Source organism: Myotis myotis, unplaced genomic scaffold (assembly GCF_014108235.1).
Source record: "Myotis myotis isolate mMyoMyo1 unplaced genomic scaffold, mMyoMyo1.p scaffold_m19_p_6, whole genome shotgun sequence".
Classification (NCBI taxonomy): Eukaryota; Metazoa; Chordata; class Mammalia; order Chiroptera; family Vespertilionidae; genus Myotis; species Myotis myotis.
In genome coordinates, this window is record NW_023416368.1 from 36251887 (window position 1) to 36277096 (window position 25210).

Sequence of the window (25210 nt, forward strand, 5' to 3'; positions counted from 1 at the left end):
AAAGTAAATATCAGAGAGCATATGTAAACACTTTAGAGCATAATGATAGGAAAAAGAAAAGAAAAAAAAAACCCCACACCCCCAAAAACTGACTTCAGGTGTATTTATGGAAAACATTCTGAAAATAATATTTAAGAAATTGTCTATTAGTATATGACTCAAATTAAACCAGCTCTGCTTTCTTCACTAGAAAAGGAACATCTTTCAATGGGTTTAGCACTCAATAGCAAAATCAAGAACACCTATTCCTGGTCAGGGCACATACCTAGGTTGAGGGTTCGATCCCCATTTGGGGTGCATATGGGAGGCAATAGATTTCACTCTCAAATCAATAAAAACATATCCTCAGAAGAGGATTTAAAAAAAAGAACACCCTTAGAGTCATCTCAAGGTCTTCTGTGCCTGCTGTGGAATGAACAAGTTAAACAATTAAGTATACAGGTAAGCAATTAATATACAAACACATAAACAGCCAATTTTTACACATTAAATATATCTAGAAGTAATCATGAGATGTGAAGTGAATGCAACTTTGAAAAAAACAAACAAGGTAAGGAGATCACTGAGGTACTTTCACCGACTTCCATGAGGAAATTATCATTAAACCAAAATAAGTAACTCAACTAGGTTAAACCATGAGAAATTGCCAATATTTCAAGACTTTTTTGCCCATAAAAACAGTAATTTCATATGGTCCCAGGGATCTGCTAATCAATATTTAACAGCCACCTCTCTGGAATAAAGGCCCTCATTTGTAGCTTTTGCTGATTCCCCTGCTGTACATAGTCCCACCATAGCCAGATGCAAGAAACAAGATAAAGGAGCTTCCAGATCTCATAAAGCTTATAATCTATTTGGGGACACACACAAAAATTTTAAATACACAATTTCAAGGACTGACAAATGCTACGAGGGTGATGGGGGGGGGCAGCTATCATAAACTGAGTGGTTAAGAAATTAGGTAATATTTAAGCTGAGATCTTAAAGATAAGAAGCCAACCTTTCCAAGATCTGGGGGAACGGAAACTTGTGTAAAAGCCCTAGTGCAAGAACAAGCATGGCGTGTTTGAGAAACTGAACAGCTAATGTGCTTAGCAGTGGTAGCAAAGGTGTGATATTCCTAGAAGCTTGTATTTTCTGGATGACTATCGTTTGTATTTTATTCTGAGTGGACTAGGAAGAGTAGCTTGATAAATGTGTTGAATGAACACATACTTTTTTAAAAATCCTCACCCAAAAATGTTTATTGATTTGAGAGTGAGGGGGAGAGAGAGGGAGGGAGAGAGGGACAGAAAAGGGAAGAGGAAGAGGGAGAGAGGAGCAGAGACGGTGGGGGGGGGGGGGGGTGAAGATATCAACCAATTGCAGTTGCCTCCTATTTGCACCCTGACTGGGGATCAAATCTGCAACCTAGGTATACTAGGTATGCCCTGACCAGGAATCGAACCTGAAACCTTTTGATGTACAGGACGATGCCCCAATCAACTGAGCCACCTGGCCAGGGCTGAATGTATACTTTAATGCATTATTTTAATGACCTCTTATGAGACTTAGGTCACAGCTATGAACTGAATTCACTTTTCTCAATATGATCATTTTGGTTGCCTCACAATCTATCTAGAACATTATGAAGTTAAAGCAGCCTAGTATGGTAGACCTCACACAATGGCTATACCTAAAATAAACTTAGTGGTAGGACTGCACATCAGCTCAGAAATAGGGTTTTATTAGTCCAAGATGGGTGTTTCAAATGTGAAATGCTAATATGAATTCAGGTATTTCAATGACAAATTCCAATGAAGAAAAAAAATTTCCAATGAAGATGATCCAATTAGTCTACAAAATAGATTAATTCAAAATCATAGGCAAACACTTGTAGTGTTGTCATCCAAAATAACTTCACATGGTATGTAAACATTTTAAAAATTATCACTGTGTTTTAATATGAAAATTTTATATTTTAATTTCATATTTTAAAGTGAAAAATACAATACTAAATCTGATTTATAAATATTATTGCTTAAGAGTGAAAATAAAATAGCAAGCATATGCAACTTTAAATTATTTTTGCATACCAAAAAACTATAAAGCTATCTATAAACACATATATGTCCACACCTCTAACAGCCATGAAAATTAAGTCCACATTATGGTCACATGAAAGTCCTTCAGACAAGTCAACCAAGACATAAATTACTACATGTTGCACAAAAATAGGGAAATGTTTAAATTGGTTCATGGAGAATAATTTATGCTTACACATAAACAATTATCTATTCATTCAGAAACTTCTACTAAGCCACCTATTTCAACAATTTATTTAAAAGATTCTTTTAATTAACCAACAAGAAATGAGACCTATAGCTCAGAAAAAAAGTTTTAAAAAATCTTGTCTCAGCAGAATGAAATACTGAAAGTTTGCATATCATTAATTTGCCTAACACTCTGATTTCCCACCTAAAAACCACTTCCATTGCAGTTTTTAAATGCACTTAAATATACTCAAGCATTTTTCACTTAAGAACACAATGTTTATATGCATATAAATATTATTCTCCATAGACTTGTGTACATTAATGCAGCTAGCTGCTAGCTTACCACAGAAATACAATAAATGCCACCCATTTTGTAAGGGGGCAGTAAATAAACAGCATCTCTTTGGATCCCATAACCCTGATAAAAGAAAAGTATAATATAGTCCAACTTGAGTGTCTAAGTCCATGTAAATCATCGACACTCAGAATGCAAGAAACATAGCCTAAAAGAAATCCGAGCAAGTCAAAAAATTTTTTGTGTGTTTTTTAAATGTTGTCACCCTACTTACAAACCAGGCTTTTTTCTTCTTCTCTATTCCATTTACCTTACTTGCCTCTGTGTTCCTTTCCTACAACCCTTACCATTTTCCTGTGTATTTTCACTTTCCATGTGCAAAAATTGATTTGAAACTTATCCTCTAAATTTGTTTTTACTTAATTCTTATGGGACTATATGGTTTTACTTTTAGTTACAGAAACATACATATAAGCTGTTACCAAAGACATGAATAACAAGATAAGCAGCCATTCATTTACCAGATGTGAGTGCCCACCATGTGCCTGTCACTCTTATGAATCCTGGGGATTCCACAGTGAATAAAACAACGTTCTTACCCTGAGGACATGAACACAAGACTGTTTCGTAGGTTCAAGAAACTTCAAGGAGACCTATGTGCCTGGTGTAGAGTAAGCCAAGGAGGAATCAGTAGGACATGTGACAGAGGCAGGAAACACACAGATCACCGAGGGCCTGTATGCACTGTTGTATTCTAGCTTTTACGCTAAATGATATGGAAAGTCACTGAAGGGTTTTGAACATAAAAAATAAAATAATCAGGCCAGCGTGGCTCTGTGGTTGAGCATCTACCTATGAACCAGGAGGTCACGGTTGGATTCCCGGTGAGGGCACATGCCCAGGTTGTGAGCTCGATCCCCAGTGTGGGGCATGCAGCGGGCAGCTGATCAATCATTCTCTTATCACTGGTATTTCTCTTTCTCTCCTTCTCCTTTCCTCTCTGAATCAATAAAAATATATTTTAAAAAAATAAATAATTAAGCTTTCATTTCAAAAGGATGGTCCTAGTTGCTGTGTGGAGAACAGAAAAGAGCGAAGGAACAGGGAGACCAGAAAGGAGACTACAAAAATAGCACAGGCAATAGAGGACAGTTGCTCAGAGAGGGGGTAGCAGTTGGATAGCAAGTTGTGGGTACATTTATTCTCAAGGTAGACTTTAAGATAGATACAGGACATACTTTCATGCTACATTATTTTGAATTAGATAATAGAGTATGAAAGAGAGGAGTTAAGAATATCTATGAGGCCCGGCCGGCGTGGCTCAGTGATTGAGCGTCGACCTATGAACCAGGAGGTTACGGTTGGATTCCCGGTCAGAGCACGTGCCCGGGTTGCGGGCTCGATCCCCAGTGTGAGGCGTGCAGAAGGCAGCCGATCCATGATTCTCTCTCATCATTAGTTTCTATCTCTCTCTTCCTCTCCCTTCCTTGTTGAAATTAATAAAACTATATTAAAAAAGAAAAAGAGTATCTATGAGGTTTCAGCCAGAGAAAGTGAAAGATGCAGCTGACATTTAATAAGATGAGGAAGAGTGGAAAGGGAACAATCATTGGGATGAGGGAGGAAGAAGGGAGGATAGTTCAGTTTTGACAGGTTACATTTGGGATGTCTAATTGGAAATTTGATTAGGTAGTTGGGTATACAAGTCTGGAAGTAGGAAAGAGATCTAGACTAAAAATAACATTTTTAGTTTGAAATAGGATAATTCCAGCTAGAAAATAGATGAGTTCCCAAGAGACTACATATAAGTAGAGAAGAGCTCTAAACATGGAGCTCTGGAACACAGCCTCTTGTTTTAGAAGTTGGGCAACAAAAAGGAACCAGCAAAACAAACTGAAAATAAGCATAGTACCTCAGAAGCAAAATAAAGAAAGGTTTCAAAGGAAATAAATTATCAACCACGTCAAAGGCTGCTGTTGCTAATTCCAGTGAGATAAGGATTGAGAACTGACTAGGGAATTTATCGCCAACGAGGTCACTAGTAATCTCAACAAGAGCAGTTATAGTAGAGTAGAAAAGAAAAACCTGACTGTAGGAGACCCAAAGAGACAGGGAGTACTCATGACGACAAATAACGCCTTTGGAGAGCAGTAGCTGAAGAAAGATGGGGTGTTGGGGAGGTTTTTGTCATTGTTTTTAAAGATGGGCAATATTTCAGCATAAGTATATGCTGATAGGAATAACCCAGTAGAAATGGTAAACACTGATGATTCAGTGCATTGGCAGGCAGGCAAATGGGATACATACTGAAGCAATGCAAAGACCTTGACAAGAGAAGGGGTAAAAGCAGACTGAGGCAATGGTCACAGCAAAACAGGAAATGCAGAGCATGGGCACAGATGCAAGGAGACATGCACAGGTTTTCTTTTGATTGCTTTCATTTTTAATACACAGGAAACAAGGTCATCAGTTGAAAATGAAGAGAAGAGATGTGCAGGAGGCTTGAGGAGGTGTAAAGCAGTCACTCCGGGGAGCGGGAGAGTGACTGTGGGAAGCAGGAAGGGCCCCGCTGAAGCCAGTGAATTTAAGAGGACCAGGTCAGCATGGGTGTGTTTTTCTCAAGACACACTCCACTGCCTGGTACAGGCCAGACTAGATGGTGAACTCTAGTTGCTAGGTGAGTACAATAAAAGGAGAAGTGCTACCAGCGAACTGAGAGTGTGTAAATGGGAGAAGTCATAATAGTGGACCATGGAACAGTAAAAAGGTGGTAGCAGCGATGGAGTATATGTAGGTCCCCGACATGAAAGTACCATTCAGTGGGGTACTTTACAGAATGAGCTGGAAAATTGGATGAGGAGGTCCTGGTGAAATGCTTGAAACTGCATTGTATGAAATAACCTTAATAAAGTACAGGCAGGTCTGGTGAAAATGCTATAGAGCTAGCCTGGCTGGCATGGCCCAGTGGTTTGAGCGTCGACCTATGAACCAGGAGATCAGGGTTCGATCCCCAGTGTGGGGTGTACAGGAGGGAGCCAATCAATGACTGATGTTTCTCTCATCATTGATGTTTCTATCTCTCTCTCCCTCTCTGAAACCAATAAAAATATGTGTATTTTAACAATGCTATAGAGCTACAAGACTAAAGCAAAACCTCTTCCTGAGCAAAGTGAGCCTGAAGAGGAGGGAAACCGGAGGCTAACGGACTCGAGCAGAATGGTATCACAGGAATTGCAGCTGGAGGTTTCTAGACATAGCGTCCCCATGAAAACCATCTCCAGCACTCCTGGAGAAAGAGTCGGCTTTGAACAACCTGACCACCTGAAGGCCCAATACCAGATCATGATAGCATGAGCCACATCCCCAACCTCCTTTCCCCTAAGCTGAAACCTGGACAGGTGAGGATGGCATACTGAAGAGGAGCTGGCGAAATAAAAAGAGGTATGACGAAAATAAGACTACTAATGACTAAAATAAGACTACTAAAGGCAAATGAGCAGAACACTTTTTATTACCTAAAAATAACTAGAAAAGCTATTTAATTTTCCTAAGAGCTTGAGAGACAGGCAAAGACTTTAATCTACAGGGAGGGTTCCAAGGTATGGTGAGAGAAAGTCAGACATTTTCTGCTTAAACTTGTATCAAGTTCCACCCATTGAACATACCAGTTCCACAAATACCCACGGGTTCCCACCACATGTCAGGTGTAAAATATACACAATGCTGAATATACGAAAAATGCATTTTTGCTTTGAAAAACAAAAACTGAAAATAGAGTACTAAGTCAAATGAAACAAAATGATTTTGTTTTAGTAGAAGATGCTTACAAAAATTCAATCATAAAGATTTAATAAGAAACCTTAGCATGAATTTCTAAGTGGGTAAGGTACAACATAGAAATATCAGTGCTCATCATTTAGTCATGTTCAAAGACACCTAAATTTAACATGGAGTTATCCAATGCTTTCTAGGAAAAAGAGGGAGTTTTTTTTTTACCATAACCCATTTTGACTAAAATACACTTACAAGTATTTCAAAGTGTCAGGATAAAAACAATTTATTACTACATCTTTGGCTTTCAGTTCAGAAACTCCCTTTGGATAGGGCCCCAGAGCAGTTTCAGCTAAACCCTGCTCTGTTCATTATTTGCTAGTATTACCGAAAGGTTCAGGTATACTTCAGCTTTGAACTGAGGAAGCAGGATAAAGTTAATTATTAGTAAGCTAAATTCCAAGTTTTCTCAGGTAGTATAAAAAAAAACAAATCAGAATAAATGCTCTCACCTCACCAGTAAGTATTAAGGATAAGCACATTTCACTCAGTTCCTCTCAAGAATGCAGAGGAAACCCATACTGTCCCACTCTGAGAGAGATCTGACATTTAACATTCAATATAATATTGAGATATTTCTTTCATGAGAACTGAGATTAAGAACATTGTAACAGATCAAAATCAATACACATTTGCAATTGTGAGAAAAATCTTATAAAGCCTTAACAAAGTATCTCAGACTCATTCTAAAGCAAATGAGAAACCTAAAGCCTTTTATGATAAAAAAACAACACACACACACACACAAGATAAAAAGACAAGTGGGACCTAAAAACACAATAGCAACCTATCCTGTAGAATAAATGTGAGAAACCAGTTTTAAAGCACTTTGGAACTGTTTTATACCAATGTTAATTGATGTTCTCTCACAATCTATACAACCAAATTGGACGCAGCTGCAACGTACCGTATCAGCATCATTCGTAATCACTTTATTAATTATACCTTAAATAAATAAATAAATACTAATTAAATATTTTCTAAGTTATTCTAAAGGGTCTTACCAAACCAAACACACACACAAAACAAAAACCTCTCCCCCAAATACTCACATACCCTGATGAAGAAAGAACCAACATTTCAGATATTCAAACAATTATAAAATAGGAGGATCCTGGAATTTATTTAGCCTCAGAACATTATGAAATACTCCAAGGTAGAATACTTTAAAAGACACTTTTAGTACTTTTTAAGATACAAAAAATTAGTCACTATGGGTTCTAATTTCTTGGAAATGATATTCTAACATGTGCCAATGCTGTTGATTGTCAAGAATTCTGATCAAGTTCTTATCCAAATAAAACATGCCAAGCATTTTTTATTCAACGTATCACAGCTTGCTTACATTGTTCTTCACCATCACTCTTCTCATTTACTGTTAGATTTCTCAACACCAGACTGTCAGGAGTATACTGTCCATTAAAAACATGTACATTTTAAGAAAAACTATTACTAACATTTGAGGGATTACGTCCTCTGCTATTATTCCTAGAAACAACCATACAAAGCTAACAGCCAGTAAATCTAAAGATCTGCCCGTTATATTTGCATGTACACATTACCTTATGAACATTGTTAAGTCAAAAGGGTTCACTCTAAATTCAAAAGCTATCTGTAAGAAATTATTAAGCTACCTTATTTTATCATGATCACGATTAACTTTAGAGCACATTAATTTGACTTATGAAGAGGCCAAATAAAATAGTTTTTTAATCATATATGTTCAGAATTAATAAATACTATAATCCCATTCTCTTTTTATCTCATTTGTAGTACTAGAGAGAAAAGTCCAAATATGAAACCACAAATTATTATTAAGTTCTTCCCTTTTCAGCATTATCAAGTCAATCCTATATTGTTTGTACATAGTGAATAAAAGGTCAAAATAAAATTTCTGAAAAGGTGCTTTATTTTAAATTGTTTATTTAAAAACATTTCTGCTTAGTTCGTGTGGCTCAGTGGTTGAGCGTTAACCTATAAACCAGGAGGTCACTGTTTGATTCCCAGTCAGGGCACATGCCAGGGTTGCAGGCTCCATCCCCAGTGTGGGGGGTACAGGAGGCATCCGATCAATGATTCTCTCTCATCATTGATGTTTCTATCTCTCGCTCCCTCTCCCTTCCTCTCTGAAATCAATAAAAAACAAGACAAAACAAAAACACATTTCTTATAGAAAAGGAATCCACTGTTCCTCCTTGAAGATTTTTAAAAATAGAAAATGTTCCATAGCAAAGATTATTTACAGAAAACAGAACCAGAAGTGCATTACTCTTTCAATAAATACACCGTACCAAAATCATCTAATATGGGGGAGAGACAGAATAAAAATACTAGTTTGCTAAAACTCTTCCAACCTTCATTTTAAATCGTAGAGAGATTTACATTATTAAACCAATAACATGAAAATTAACCAAATAATCTTAGCCCTATAAAGTTACCTTCCAATAGACTGTTATGCATCTACACTTCCATGGAGCTTCACCTGTCATCTTTCCCAACTTTAAGTAGGAACCAGGGGTAAGACAGTCCCCACCTGCAGCATCGATAATGAGGAAAGAACTTCACACTCAAGTTTTAAAAAAGAATAACTGTGGGTTTTGTTTGCCCCTAGAAACCCAGCATCCAACACAGGTGTCAGTACATAATAGGCGCTTAATGAGTATCTGTTGAGTAAACAGATTTAATTTTATTAGTGCAACATTAGTATTTTTTTTCATCCCTTAAGTTTAGAGTTCTCCCTTGCTCAAAAAGCAACTCTAGATCATACCAAAGTCCTTTAAAAGCACATGAACTTCTTTATTCATAATGAAATTGAAAGCTGCGTCTCAAAAGAATAACAAAAAAATCCAAGCACCTACATTCTTTAAAAAAAAAAAAAAAAAAACGAAAGCAGGCTTATTTTTAAGAAACAGAAAATGTCTACCAACTTTCCTCAAGATGAAAAATTCTACATTTCAAACATCTTCCACGCCTGCAATATTGGCAATAATAACTGATCGCTCACTCAGCAGTATGTATATGTTGGGTTAAAAACAAAAAAACAAGCATGTAAAAAACAAACTACATGTTGTTTGCGAATGTTTTTTTCCTTAGTCACGAAGGCATGTGCCTAAATTTTACTAGATGTGAGATCAGCTTTGTCTGATGTTTCAAGATTCATTCATTCATTTACATATTTTACTGAGCATCTACTATATCCTAGGCCCTTTAAACAAAACGCGTAAATGCTGTACACTGACCATCACCAAATCCCCCTACAAAAGCTTATCATTTAAAATAATTGCAGCTAAAGAGGAAAGCCAACGCTGTTTCTTGCAAGCAAGAAGTCAGCTCACTGGGGCTTGTCAGCTCTGAATGCGGCATCCAGCTGGCGAGCCGCTACCTACCACACACGTTACCAAAAATCGCAACCCCAGCAGCCGGCGCTGGTACAACAACCTGTAAGAGTAGCACCAGTTCCTCCGGGGAGGAGGTCGGGTTGTCTCCCGAGCCAACACCCAGCCGCGGCGAGACCCGCGGGCGGAACACGCCGGACGCCCCCGGCGAGCATCCCGGATCCGGGGCAGGGGGTCCGCGCCCCTCCCCAGCCCTCACCTGCAGCACCCGGCCCTCTCCGCCCTCCCCGGGCTCCACCCTCCCGACTCCCAGACCCGCAAAGTTGGGGGGAGGGGTCTTCATGTCCATTTCACACCGGCTGGCGGGGGGCTCCCTCAGCCGCCCGCCGGCCGCGATTCTGAACTGAACAAGTGACCGCTTCTCAGAGGGGAAGGAGGAAACCCCCAAGGCGGGTCTGCAGGAGGACCTCACCCAGACCTGAAAATGGAGCCGCGGGCTCAGCCCTCAGCCCGCAGCGCGCGGCGGGCAGGACCGGGCCGCGCTCGCCCCCGAGCCCTCGGCGGCAGGGCTTCGGGGTTTCGGACCCCCGCCCCGCAGGCGGCCACCGCGAGGCGTGGGGGCCGGTGCCCCGCCGGGGCCGCGCGGCACTCACCGTCGTCTTTGTCTCGGCCGCCCGCTCCGGCCGCAGCCGCTCTCAGCGCCGGCTCCGCGGCTGCTACCACCCCCACGCCCGCAGCTGCGCTCCCCGGCGCACTCGCCGCTTCCTGGCCCCGCCTCCCCGCCCGGGCTCCCGCGAAGGCAGGGCGAGGGGCGGGGAGAGGGGCGGTCGCGCTCTTAGAGCCGCCGGAGGGCCGCGCCGCCGCGCAGCTGCCACAGCGCCGGCCCCGCCCCCTGCCGCCGGCCCCGCCCCCTGCCGCCGGCCCCGCCCCCTGCCGCCGGCCACGGGGCGTGGCCTTTGCCCGGACCCGGCTCCTCGCCGCGAGCACCGCGGGCTAGGAATCCCCTCCTAGGCGAGGCGAGCCGAGGCCGAAGCTGGGCTGGAGCTCGCGCGGGAAGGGACGCGCCAGAAGATGGCGGCCAGGGCTGGTGGGAGCGCGCGGGAGCCCTCCCCACCCACGGCGGCGGCTCGCGCCCCCTCCCAGAACCGCGCGGAGGGGTAGTGCCTGCGCTCCAAGCGGAGCCGTGGACTCCCCCCGGCGAGCGAGGCTGGTGGTGGCCAGCGAGTCTTGGGACTAGTTGTCTGTCAGTTGGTGGCAGTTGAGAGATGCCCTGATATCATCGCACCACTGCCTTCCTCCTCCCCCTTTTTTTTAAAGCGAATAGCAGAGTCGTTGAATCCGCCCATAACTGGCTTAGGGCCGAGACCATCCACCTGGCATTTGAAATGTATGAAATTGGTTGTCCACTGGATCGCGGAGACGCCTTCAGTTGTACATTTTACGCATCCCCAAAGTCAGAAACACACCGTGCCCCCTCTAGTAGCCAACACGCTGCTAAAATGCCTACAAGCTTCAAGCCTACGATACTTGGCATGTACCTGGCCGTCATGTGCACCTTCCCCATCTCCCCCGCCTGTGTCGGCGCCACGCTGGTTTTCTCTAAGCTCAGGGTCCTCCCCTGCTCAGAAAGCACCTCAAGACCCTACCAGTCCTTCTGTTAGTTGCTCAGGCCAAAAACTGCAGTCATCCTGGCTCCTCTCATCCTCTCATCTTCACCTCCAGGTTGTTAGGCGAGCCTGTTGGTGGCTGCAACTCCGAAATAGGTGAGAATCAGACCACTTGTTACCCGCATGACTTCCATCTTCGCCGGCCTTCACTAGCCTGTGGTCTCCCTGCCTACCATGAACTCAGTCTATTGTCGAAACAACGAGCATATCCTCCTACAAGAAGTCAACTCCCTTCTCATCCTGTCAAAATCCCCCAATGGCTCCGGATTCATCCCTTGCTAAAGGCAGGGTCTTGACAGGGTCCTGCAAAGCCCTCGGGTTTGCTTTTCCCTGTAAGTCTCTGACTCCAGCTCCAACAGCTCATTGTCGGTGAGATATTCCAGACAGACTAACACCTCCGGCCTCTGCCAGAGCCATTCCCTGTGCCGGGAACATTCTTCCCCAATGTCCGCCTTCCCTTCTTTTACCTCCTTGCACATATCTCACCTTAATAACAATGCTTAGCCTGACCATGCTACCTAAAATTGCAAGTGTCCAGCCCTAACCGGTTTGGCTCAGTGGATAGAGCATTGGCCTGCGGACTGAAAGGTCCCAGGTTCGATTCTGGTCAAGAGCATGTACCTTGGTTGCGGGCACATCCCCAGTAGGGAGTGTGCAGGAGGCAGCTGATCGATGTTTCTCACTCATCGATGTCTCTAACTCTCTATCCCTCCCCCTTCCTCTCTGTCAAAAATCAATAAAATATAGTAAAAAATAAATAAATAAATAAGATTGCAAGTGTCCAAACCCCAACTCTTAATCCTTGCTTTTTCTTTTCTTTCCATGACTCTTCGAACCTTGTAACAATCTTTTCCTTATTTATTTTGTTTACCTTTTAGTGTCTGTCTTCCCAAATAGAAAATGGATTTTTTTTTGTGTTTTGTTCAACTGATGTATCCCAAGTGGCTACAGTAAATGGAAAAAATTTTAAGTCCCTGGAGATAATAAAAAGTTCAAAACAAACAAACAAAAAACAATTTTTTATTTTAAACTGCCTCTTGGTTCCAATTTCTATGTTTACCATAAGAGCCTTATCTCTATCATAACATAAGCATTTGATTTCCTAGTTGTCCTGGGTACAGTGATAACTTGACATTTAATGAAATTTTTCTAACCAATGATATCCTAGTATTCTATTTCACTGAGTGGGAATAATGTGATAAACTAGAGGAAATTTGGTGTGAAACTCAAAGGTATATTAATTCTAGAAATTTCCTAGGACATACAAAACAGAAAATTCTGAATGTGATATATGTATTTGTAATCCTTCCTTTGAATTACAAATATAGTCATCATGTGTGACTGCTTTAAGTTCCTATCATTTATTCATAAAAGTTAATATTCATTAAGTAAACATTTATTTTCATATTTTTAATATTTTGTGTATAACATAGCATATGTGATTGAATACCTTGATAATATCTCATTTCAGTTGCTATTCAAACACCCCTCCTGTCAGTAGAAAATAAGAAAAATCAAACTTAAAAGTGCATGACCTGTCACTTTATAAAAATAGCAGAAATGATTACTAAATGTGTCCTTTACTTTCTGGTAGTAAAAACATAAAATAACCCTGTTTTAACTACTATGTACAGAGCCTGTATCATATGTACTTTGGACTTTTGTAAATAAATGTTTGTGCACTCTCAAACAAAAAAAAGAAAAAGAAAAATCAATTCAGAAGACAATTTCATTTAATGGAAGGATACCTTTTATATAAAAGTCTGTATTATAATTATTTGCTCAATATTATATTTATAGCCTAGTCGCTTTACATATTTAATTTATCCTCTATGATTTAAAACAATTTAAGGCTACAGATTATCCCTTACAATTTGGATTATTTTTTATAAAATTAAATAGACTTTTATTTTTAAAAAAATTGACAATGTGTTTCATCAATGTCAAAATATGAATTAAAATAATATAATAATTTTTCAGAGTCAAAATTATGTATCTGAGCTGACCTTAAAATTGTTACCAAATAAAATCTTATTACAAAAGGACAGGTAGAAAACAGACACTATTCACAAAGTAGACATTGAAAATGCTACTAAAAGTACATGGCAGCCCTAACTGGTTTGGCTCAGTGGATAGAGCATCAGCCTGCGGACTGAAGGGTCCCAGGTTCAATTCTGGTCAAGGGCATGTACCTTTGTTGCAGGCACATCCTCAGTAGGGGGTGTGCAGGTAGGCAGCTGATCAATGTTTCTAAATCTCTATCCCTCTCCCTTCTCTCTGTAAAAAAAATCAATAAAATATATTTAAAAAACAAAACAAAACAAAAACAAAATGAATTAAAAAAATAAAAATAAAAAAAGCACAAGACAACTGTTATAGTACAAAAGAAACTGTTTTGCACACTTACTAGTTCATAAATAAGAAAATGACTTCAACAAAGATAACATGATACATCTGTATTGTAACAAATAATGGGAACATTAACATTGAGGACAACAGCAAGCAATGTGTTGATCTAACCAACTGCTATCACTACTCATGAGTTCATGTAGTTGCCACCCTGGCCTGATTTTCTCATCTTTTACTTAAATTTTCCTTCAAAACTTTTAAACAAATGTATTTTTTCTTAAATGTATGCTATTAATATTTTATTAAAACATCTTTCTAGCCCTAGCTGGTTTGGCTCAGTGGATAGAGCGTCAGCCTGTGGACTGAAGGGTCCCAGGTTCAATTCCGGTCAAGGGCACATACCTGGGTTTCAGCTCGACCCCCAGTAGGGACATGCGGGAGGCAGCCAATCAATGACCCTCTCTCATCATTGATGTTTCCATCTCTCTCTCCCTCTCCCTTCCTCTCTGAAATCAATAAAAATATATTTAAAAAAACATCTTTCTAAAATTTGATACCAGCTACTTTTTACATACAGGAGAGATGGTAAATGGAATCAGAGGCTGGAGTTCAAACACTACTGGATAATTAGCTGGGTGACCCTGAGAAAGGTTCTTAATGTTTCTAAACCTATCTTTTCTTCTCATTTAATGAGTCCATAATAATACTTACTTCCAAGAATTGTTGGAAGAAATCAGTGAGACAACTCGAGCAAAGTTCTTAGTCCTGGGGCTGGCACATGTTAAGTGCTGGTAAAGACTAGTATTATCATTTCACAAGCATGTAATTAAGCTCATTGCCCTATATTTGCAATACTGAGAAAATAGCTCATAATAGGCCACAAATGGGATGGTTTGAGTTCTACACCAAGATAGTATAATAGGCAATTAACTGAATATTTTTTAAGTGGCACTAACATTTTTTCTACTGCCACTATGTGCCAGGCACAATTCTAGGCAGCAAAGGAAGCTAAGAGAAATAGGCCCAGACCAGAGATAGCTTTACAGTTGAATGACAAGAGACATATAGTTAGCAAATAATTATTTTTAAAGTAGTATGACCATACTTCCTGGTTTGTCAGGGACGCCTCTTGTCCTGGCTTAATGGTTATTTGTGCCCCGCTTTATTCTCAATGTGTCCAGGTTTAGATGACAAATTATGTGGTCACCTCTAAATAGAAGTATATGTACATTGCTTGAGGTACAGAGAAAGAACTATCAGTTCTGTGTAATGCTGTTGAGACTTAAATTGCTCCTTGAAAGGAACATTTAAATTTGCCAAGTGCTACTCTACCAAGACCGGGAGCCCTGATCGGTTTGGCTCAGTGGATAGAATGTCGGCCTGAGGACTGAGAGGTCCAGGTTCAATTCCGGTCAAGGGCATGTACCTGGGTTGCGGGCACATCCCCAGTAGGAGGTGTGCAGGAGGCGGCTGATTGATGTTTCTCTCTCATCGATGTTTCTAACTCTCTATCCCTCTCCCTTCCTCTCTGTAAAAAATCAATAAAATATATTTTAAAAAAGAAAGACCAGGAGACATAGCAGCTCTACCTAATACACAGAAACAAACACAGCGGGGGCAGCCAAAATGAAGAGACAAACATGTAACAAATGAAAGAACAGAATAAAACTCCAGAAAAAGAACTAAACAAAATGGAGACAAGCAATCCACCAATGCAGAGTTCACAACACTGATCTTAAGGATGCCCAATGAACTTAGTGGAAGAGTAGAGGAACTTAGTGAGAACTTGAACAAATAAATAGGAAGCACAAAAATAGAGATAGAAAACAGAAAAAAGGATGGTCAAAAATGAAAATACAATAATTTAAATAAAGAATACCTTAGAGGGAATCAATAGTAGATTATATGAAGCAGAGGACAGAATGGACAATTTGGAAGACAAGGTAGCAGAAACACCCAGTCAGAACAGCAAAAAGAAAAAAATAATTTTAAAAAATGAGAATAGAGTTAAAGGACCTTTGGGATAATATCAAGAGCACCAACATTGCATCAGAGGGGTACCAGAAGTAGAAGAGAGAGAGCAAGGAATTGAGAAACTATTTGAAGAAATAATGATGGAAAACTTCCCTAACCTGATGAAGGAAATAGACCTACAAGTCCAGCAAGTGCAGAGTCCCAAACAAGATGAACCCAAAGAGGCCCATACCAAGACACATCGTAAGTAAAATGCCAAATGTTAAAGACAAAGAATATCTTAAAAGAAGCAAGAGAAAAGTAGTTACCTACAATGGAGTTTCCATAACGCTGTCTGCTAATTTCTCAACAGAAATTTTGCAGGCCAGAAGGAATTGGTATGAAATATTAAAAGTGATTAAAAACAAGGACCTACAACCAAGATTACTCTATCCAGCAAGACTATGATTTAGAATCAAAGGACAGATAAAGAGCTTCCAGGACAGGAAAAAGCTAAAGGAGTTCATCACCAGCAAACCAGTATTACCAGAAATGTTAAAGGGACAAGAAGAAGAAAGAGGAAGAAGAGACCTGAAATATGAATAATAAGATGACAATAATTATATACCTTAAAATAATTACTTTACATTTAAACAGATTAAATTCTCCAATCAAAAGACAGAGACAGACTGAGTGGATAAGAAATGGACAAGACCCATGCATATGCTGCTTATAAAAGACCGAAAGACTCACACAGACTGAAAGTAAAAGTATGGAAAAAGATACTTCATGCAAATGGAAATGGAAAAAAAGCAAAAAGCTGAGGTAGTAATACTTATACTAGACAAAATAGACTTTAAAACACAATTATTCAAAATAGACCAAAAAATCACTAGGACCCAAAATTCTGCTTCTGGGTATTTATCTGATGAAATCCAAAACACTAATTTGAAAACACATGTGCATCCCTATATTCATTGCAGCATTATTTCTAATAGCCAAGATATTGAAGCAACCTAAGTGTCCATCAATAGATGATTGGATAAGGAAGGTATGGTACAATGGAATATTATTCAGCTGTAAGAAGAGTGAAATCTTGTCGTCTGGACAACATGATAACCTAAAGGTATTATGCTAAGTGAAATAAGTCAGAAAGAGGAATAGGTGGGGGTCTTAAATCCAAATTAATAAACAAAATAAACTCATAGACACAGATAACAAACTGATGGTTGCCAGATTAGAGGGGGTTGAGGGATGGGTAAAAAAGGGGAAGGAATCAATATGTGCAAATTGCCAGTTATAAAAAAAGTCACCGGGATATAAAGTACAGCATAGTGAATGTAGTTAATTATTGAAATAGCTATGTATGGTGTCAGAAGGGTACTAGACTTAACGGGGTGATCATTTAGCAAGTTATATAAATGTCCAATCACTATGCTATACATCTGAAACTAATATAATATCGCATGTCAACTGTAATTGAAAAATTAAGAATAATATTTTAAAATACAAATAAATAAATAAATTGGCCAAGCAGACCAAAAGAAAGAAGAAAGGCAGACTATTTCATTTTTATTATTCTGAATGAAAACCAAAGCTTTTCTATACTTAACAAACTAAGTAAAACTCCTTGATCAATGTTATATAAATAGTTTAGGGATTTCATATTTTTTCCTGATGATGTAATAGGGGCACTCCAAGACACAAATAATACAGCATGTATTCATTCATTTATATAGAAATATCTATTGAACATCTATTATGTATACATGGTCTGTTTTCAGTGTGACAGAATATACAAAAAAAATTTATAAGACACAGTGAAGCACTGTAAAATCCAGTGGCAAACACCAAGTATCTTAGCTAATTATTCAACCAGATAATGAAACACATAGCACTTAAAGTATGATTTGGACAAGTGGTTGACCAACTCAGAGAACTGTAGTCCATGGCCCTTTCTGTGACTGAAGCAGCCAAAGGTAGGAGAGGGAACCTAAGTCAAACTTGATACTTTTACCCAGAGCTGACCCTTGCTGCTCATCAAACCACAAACATTCATTGAATGTCCGCTGTTTGCCAGGTAGCATACCAAGTGCTGTGGGAAAACTTCACATAAAACACGGCCTTTGTCCTTAATGAAATGTCACACAGCAACACTTGAATAATTAGACACAGTAGCCTTGCGAATGCAGTTGAGGGGGTCTGTACTGGTCAGAAAAGTGTCTTGGAGAGGAATTGGAAGTGGGTCTCTGGGAAGAAGGGAGTCAGATCAGTGTTTCCTAAACTATGGATTTGCACACCTCTTGTAGTGAGAGAGATGATTTTAGGCAATAGGTAATGCTACACTGAAGAGGAGCTGAGGTGGGGTAAGGATGGAGAGAGGTAGTTTGGGGTACATGCAGCTTGCCTAGCTTCAACACATTGCCTGCGATACAATTGCATTGTAGCCCCTCAGCTAAAAAACAAATAAAACAAAGCAGAAAAAGAGTTAGGATTTGTAATAAAAAAAAAAATGCCTCTGGGACAACCAGGAGCCTTTTTGAGGATCATTCTGCTATGTCAGGTTACGGACCACCAGTGATTAAGAATTTCATTTTTCTAAACAGTTATGTGGCAGGTAATTCATAAAGTTAAAAATATGAGTCAGCTAAAACAAACCTCTCAAGTAAACAATAGTGGCAATAAAGAGAGAAGGGATGTGGCCCCTTAGGGAACACAAAGCTTGGGGAGTAAAGCTTCTGTAACTGGCACATTAAAGGTGAGTTCCCAGGGAGAGCAAGGGCCACAATGGATGTTGAGCTGAGTATTGGCCGATGGCTTAGAGAAGTGAAAGAAACGAGTCCAAAAGGCAGGTAAACAGGAGGAGAGGAGTCGGCACTGGGCTGCAGGCAAGGGGAAGGTGCTCCACCCTGCATCTTGAGGAAGCTCCTTGGCCTAGAGAGGAACCAGCAGAAAAGGCCCCAGTGCCCTGTTAAGAAGCCATTTAGCAGTACTTCCATCTCCATGATTTATAAGGGCTCCAGCAAGAGAAAACATGGAGGCTCCAACGTACCTCCAGGTGCCCAGAAATTGAGCCCTTAAAACAGGCAGGACAGCCCAGTTGGCATGGCTCAGTGGCTCAGCATCGACCTATGAACCAGGAGGTCACATTCAATTCCCTGTCAGGGCATATGCTCGGTTTGCCAGCTCCATCTCCCGTGTGGGGCGTGCAGGAGGCAGCCAATCAATTATTCTCTCTCATTGATATTTCTCTCTCTCTCTCCCTTCCCCTCTGAAAGTAAAATATATATAAACAGGCAGGACAGAAATTTCACACTTCCTCCTAGTATAGAGATCTATGTGTTGTTTTCACAGAGAACGCATATGATGAGTAAAATTTGGAGGGAAAGTTGGAAGAGAGGGAAGATGGCAAACCAGGGTTCTTCCCATCTTCCATTCCTCCACTTCGTTGGTGTTTTAGTGCCTGATGGTGACTCAGCTGGTGCTTTTGTCCCCACAACTAGCTATGCTAAGCAGCTGGAGGGTTCTGATACTTTGCCCCTACCACTGCCACTGTGGTGGTACATGCCCTATATTATCCGTAGGACTGTAGTGGGTAGATTGCTGAAATGAACCACCCACTCCCTCCAATATCCCATGCCCTCACCCCTGGAACCTGTGAAAAGGATGACATAGCATCCCCATGGTTATGTTACCTTATATGTCATAGTTGACCTTAAAATAAGTTATCTGGGGGTAGGTGTGATCTCATTACATGGGCCCTTAAAAGGACAGTTTTCTATTGCTGTGGAGACAACCTATTGATAGTCTACTGTGCTGCAGGCTGTTGGCAGAAGCAGAAGTCAGAGAAATTCAAAGCATGAAAAGGATTTGATGTGCCATTGCTGGCTTGTAGATGGGGCATAGGGCACATGACTAGGACCACAGCTGGCCTCTGAAAGCAGAAAGTGGCCCCTGGCAGACAGCCAGCAAGGAAACAGGGGCCTAAGTCCTGTACCCACAAGGAACTGAATTCTGCTAACAACAAACTGCACTTGGAAGCAGATTTTTCTCCCAGTTTCCAGATGAGAACTCAGACTTCCAGGCACCTAGATGTCAGCCGTGTGATACTGTGAGCATTGAATTCAGCAACACCATGCTGGACTTCTGACCTAGAGATAATATAAGCTAATAAATGGGTGTTGTTTTAAGTCACTAATGGTCATTTGTTGCACGGCAATAGGAAACTTACACAAACACTGTCACTGAATTAACCCTTCTCTAGATAGGCTGTGAGGTGGCCCTACAGCCTCGAGTGTAGCTGAGTATCCACTCTTCTCAGTCCACAGAGACAAATGGATCAATTCTCAAGCATTAGTAAAAAGGCCTAGGTCGTGTGTGATTATGTGGGGAGGGGAACCATGAGAAAAAATTGGAATTTCTGATATGTGAGGGACTTATATTTTCTTTTTCATAAAAAAGGAAATAAGCCCTAACTGGTTTGGCTCAGTGGATAGAGCGTCGGCCTGCGGACTGAAGGGTTCTAGGTTTGATTCTGGTCAAGGGCATGTACCTTTGTTGCAGGCACATCCCCAGTGGGGGGTATGCAGGAGGCAGCTGATCGATGTTTCTCTCTCATTGATGTTTCTAAATCTCTATCCCTCTCCCTTCCTCTCTGTGAAAAATCAATAAAATATACTTTTTTTAAAAAAGGAAATAAGACATTAGTTTGAAGTAACAGATTGGTGAGACCTCATAATTGTGGGTGGGAGAATTTCTGGTAGCATATGGTGCCAGTCTCTGAAAAGGAAAGGCGGTGTTCTCTAGTGAAAAGAGGACGATCTCTAGGATAAGGTGGATATGAGTAGTATGCTTTGCAGATTGCTGGCTGTCTAATCATGGGCTTGTAGGAAATTTCTTTTTATTTGTTTGTTAATCCTCACCCAAGGATATTTTTCCATTGATTTTTTAATTTTTTTTTATTTTTTTATTTTTATTTTTTTTTAGAGAGAGAGAGAGTGGAAGAAAGAGGGAGAGACAGAGAGATAGAAACATCAATGTGGCCAGGACCGGTTTGGCTCAGTGGATAGAGCGTTGGCCTGCGGACTGAAAGGTCCCAGGTTCGATTCTGGTCAAGGGCATGTACCCTGGTTGCAGGCACATCCCCAGTGGGGGGTGTGCAGGAGGCAGCTGATCGATGTTTCTAACTCTCTATTTCTCTCCTTTCCTCTCTGTAAAAAATCAAATCAATAAAATATATTTTTTTTAAAAAAAGATGGTGAAAACTATCACTTTAAAAAAGAAACATCAATGTGATAGAGACACATCAATTGGTTGCCTCCTGCACGTGCCCCAACCAGGGCAAGGGATTGAGCCTGTAACTGAGGTATGTGCCCTTGACGGAAATCAAACCCAGAACTGTTCAGTCCTCGGGCCGATGCTCTGTCCACTGAACTAAACTGGATAGGGCTGTGGGAAATTTCTTAACCTCCTTTGCGCCCCAGACTACTTATTTTAAAATAGCACAGAATTGTTTTCACAGCTCCCTTGCAATGTTTTTAAAGCAAAAGTAACTAAATTATAGCATATACTGGACCAGAGCTATCCTATAGCAATATAATGCATGCCGCACATGTAATTAAAAATCTTCTAGGAGCCATATAAAAAAAGTAAAAATAAACACATGAAACAAATTGTAATAATATATTTTACATGACCCAATATATCAAAATATTGTCATCTCAACATGCAATCAATATCAAATAATATTGATATATTTTGCTTTTTATAACTAAGCCTTCAAAATTGTTTTTTTTATATACTTATAGCACATCTCAATTCAATATAGTCATGTTTCAAGAGCTCAAGAGCAACTAGTAGTTAGTGGCTATGGCATTGGACAGCCATGCCTAGTACATCTAAATAAATATTTCAATACATTCTCCTTTACTCTTTGCTAATTATAAAACAAATATAATTAGGTGATAAATAGATAATTATGGATATATGAGAACACACATTCAAACACACCACTCTCTGGCACATACCAAGCCCAAATAGTTTTCTTTTGTTTTGTTTTGTTTACCATCATTTAGTTATGGTGAGTCACACTTCAGTCAGGGGATCAGGGTATAAGTGGTACATGGGTTTCCAATTTCAAATTCCACAACATACCACAAATCAGAGCTACACAGCCAAAGTAAAGTAATACTAGGAACCATGATAGCTAGGTTAAACAAAAACCTATCTTGCACAAAAGAATACACATTAGTTTTTAAAGTAACTTTAGTAGAGGATTATATATTTATTTCCTTTGCTTTTCCTTTGAAGGCATTGCACTAGATTTTTGGACTCTACATAAGCTTGTTTTTCCTTTCTAAGACAACATCTCCATTATGTGAGAATTAGGACTAAAGCAAACCAGGACGTGTGGGAAATAGGAGCAATGTACAGCAGCCACATAAAGACTCACACAAAATCTGTGATACTTCTACTGGGATCTTCAAAGATGGCTCAGGCAGTGATCTTGGCCCGAGGGTGAATACGCTCAGGTAGAAAAAATAGGACACATCCAAAAATGTCTAACACAAGGTGGAATAGTGAAAGAGATGCCAAAATGTATACAACAACTATCTGTAAGAACAGAATCCTTTCAGTGGGGATGAGGGAAGGTTTCCTAGAAAAGTGTCATTTATGAGAGGTTCTAAAGAATGGTCTTTAAATGTATAACACATGGTTCATAGGGCTCAATTCAACTCAACAGATATATGCTGCTTACCTACTGAGTGGCAGACCCTAACGCAGGCAGGGGGGATTTACAACCTCGGCACCTAAGCTGTTGGGATGGGGATGGAGAATGGTAAAAGACAAGTAAACCAGCAAGACAAGGCTGTAGGATTTCAGCAGCTCTGTGCACCTCTGACATCCCTCTGCCTCTGAAGTCTTCCCAGGTTCTCCCTCTTGTACCCACGTCTTGCTTCTTCTCTGTTTCTGACCCCCATTTAGAATACAAATCTTGGTCTTACCTTGTTCTCAGGCCAGCCTGGCCTTGAAATGCATGCTTCATTCTCTGGCCTCTACCGTGCAGCCACCAGCCCCTGCTCTAGCTCTGGGGCTAGTCAGGAAGCTGCTGAATCAAGATGCTGCCACCGCAGCTTCCGGCCCAAGCATTACTCTAGTGTGAAGAGGAAGTTGGGCACAGTTTGCCGAGTATTATCATAGAGACAGTTCTAGGGCAGGGTATTTAACTCGGCCTGTGAGGATCCAGAAAGGATTCCTAAAAGAGCAGGTGTTTGAGAGGAATTATCCAAAAATAAAAGGAAGGTTGAGATTCTTTGGCATTAAAGAAGAACATGTAAGAAATCAGGGAGAGATGAGATCATGATGCCCTTAAGGGAACTGGAGGATGAGTAAAAGGGTTGGAGGAGGGTACACGTGGGCATGGAGAGGAAATGATGCTGGACCTGCAGAAAGAGACCAGGTCATGCTAAGGAGTGTGGCTTTATGTAGAAGATGACAATAAGTAGGCAGAAAGACGAAATGTACTAATGATGTTGATTTAATAATAAAGCTTATATGGACATATCATTAATGCATCATATATAACCTTTGAACTTAAAAATATTCTTGCTTCGATTACTTCCTTGAGAAGTTCCAGGTGGCATTCATTCATAAAGGGCAGTGTGTGAAAAATTAAAATGGAATATAGTACCTACATGATTATTTCATGTTCATCTCTTTACTTTTAAGAAATCATCAGTATTGTAGAGGTTAATTTCTTCCTAGTTAATTTTTCATGGATCTGAGCAGTTTTTTATTAACTAGGATTATCTTTTTATAAACAATAATGGCACACACAAAAGATTCAATGGGCTAACCGGTTTGGCTCAGTGGATAGAGCATTGGCCTGTGGACTGGAGGGTCCCAGGTTCGATTCCAGTCAAGGGCATGTACCTTGGTTGTGGGCACATCCCCAGTAGGGGGCAGCTGATCAATGTTTCTCTCCCATCAATGTTTCTAACTCTCTATCCCTCTTCCTTCCTTTCTGTAAAAAATCAATAAAATATATTTTTAAAAAAGGATTAAATGGGCAATGTTAATTCCATGACTTATTCTGCTATTCATTTATTGTTTCCTAGACATTTCCCCCCCCCCCCCCCCCGCCTTTTCTCTTGTTCTCAGACATAGAACTGCATATTCTACTCTAGGTTAAATCTAAAGAGAAAAATTATGAGAAATTCTTAGAAGAGGCAGATGTCTTAAGAGAGAAAGAAAATTAACTTATTTGGGGGAGGGGGAGATTAACATTTTGATCATTTGACAAGTTAATGGGGATTTCTTAAATGTGGAAAAGTTGAACGTTTGTTTTGTTGTGTGTGTTTTTTAAATAATTACCTTTAATATAAGGAATGAACTCTCCAGCGACATATTGGTTTAGAAAGGTGAAAAGGAGTAAAGGGGCTAATTACAGTTTCTTGCTCCAGCAAGACCTTCCCAACATATTCTTTTGCCCACCAAGAAATAATTTCAATTCTAATTTTGTATTACATTAACTGATAAATTGTGAATCAATAATACAGATATACAAAATATTAAAATAAGTCATGTATTTGTTAAGAATTCTGATAAATAGCTATAGTGTTATTCCCTGTTCATATGGAATATAATACAATAATTAATAAATAATAATACAAGAACAAACTCTGTGTTTCACATATTCACAACTATAAACCTACTTTCACCCATCCCTGTATCTTCACTTATTTTTACATAGTTTTATTACATCTATATGCATTTTTAAAATACATTTTTTAAATTAATGGACTCTTTTAAGTAGTTTTAGGTTCACAAAAAATTGGGTGGGAGATACAGAGAGTTACCATATAGCCTTCATCCCTCACCCCAAAGTTCCCCTATTATTAACATCTCACATTAGTGTGGTATATTTGTTATAATTCATATTTTTAACAAAGTTTTAAACTTTCTTTTAAAGAAGTCTTTAATACCTTCTGTTAGATTATTCCTAGAGGCTTGATAGTCTCTAATATTACTGTAAATAGTTTCTTCTGTTTAATTATGTTTTCTAGCTGTTTAGTGTTAGTATAGGAATGCAACTGACTTTGTCTTACATTGGATATTTTGTTACTTGGTAGATTACTTTGGGTTTTCTTTGTAAACAATATCTACCAAGAATAATGACCATTTTATTTCTTTCTCACCAAACCTTATGCCTATACACTGGTTAAGACCTCTAATGTAAGATTTAATAGAAAAGATGATAGAGGAATCTTTGTCTTATTCCTGTTTTTAATGGGAATACTTCTAATATTTTCCCCCTTAAAATGATTTTTGCTGGCTCTGTCCAGGTAGCTCAGTTGATTATAGCATCATTCAGATATGCCACGGCTGTGGGTTCGATCCCTGGTCAGGGCACATACATATACGAATCAACCAATATATGCATAAATATGTGGAACAACAAATCGATGTTTCTCTCTCTCCATTCATCTCTCTAAAATCAAAAATTTTTTTTAAATGATGTTTGTT

The 25210-nt window shown here is 39.7% G+C and overlaps 1 protein-coding gene across 4 annotated transcripts in view; it reads right to left on the reverse strand.

Annotated features, from left to right (window-relative positions):
- Positions 1 to 22766, reverse strand: part of CDC42SE2 (CDC42 small effector 2) — an 89501-nt gene extending 66735 nt beyond the window's left edge. For 2 of the 4 annotated variants that reach the window (XM_036312216.1, XM_036312215.1), the window contains exon 1: positions 10370 to 10515. The gene's annotated coding sequence lies outside the window, so the exon portion shown is untranslated. Of the gene's footprint in view, positions 1 to 10369; positions 10516 to 22689 lie in introns of those variants that run through there. The other 2 variants (XM_036312217.1, XM_036312219.1) reach the window with 2 other exon arrangements.
- Between the last annotated feature and the right edge of the window lie 2444 nt (positions 22767 to 25210).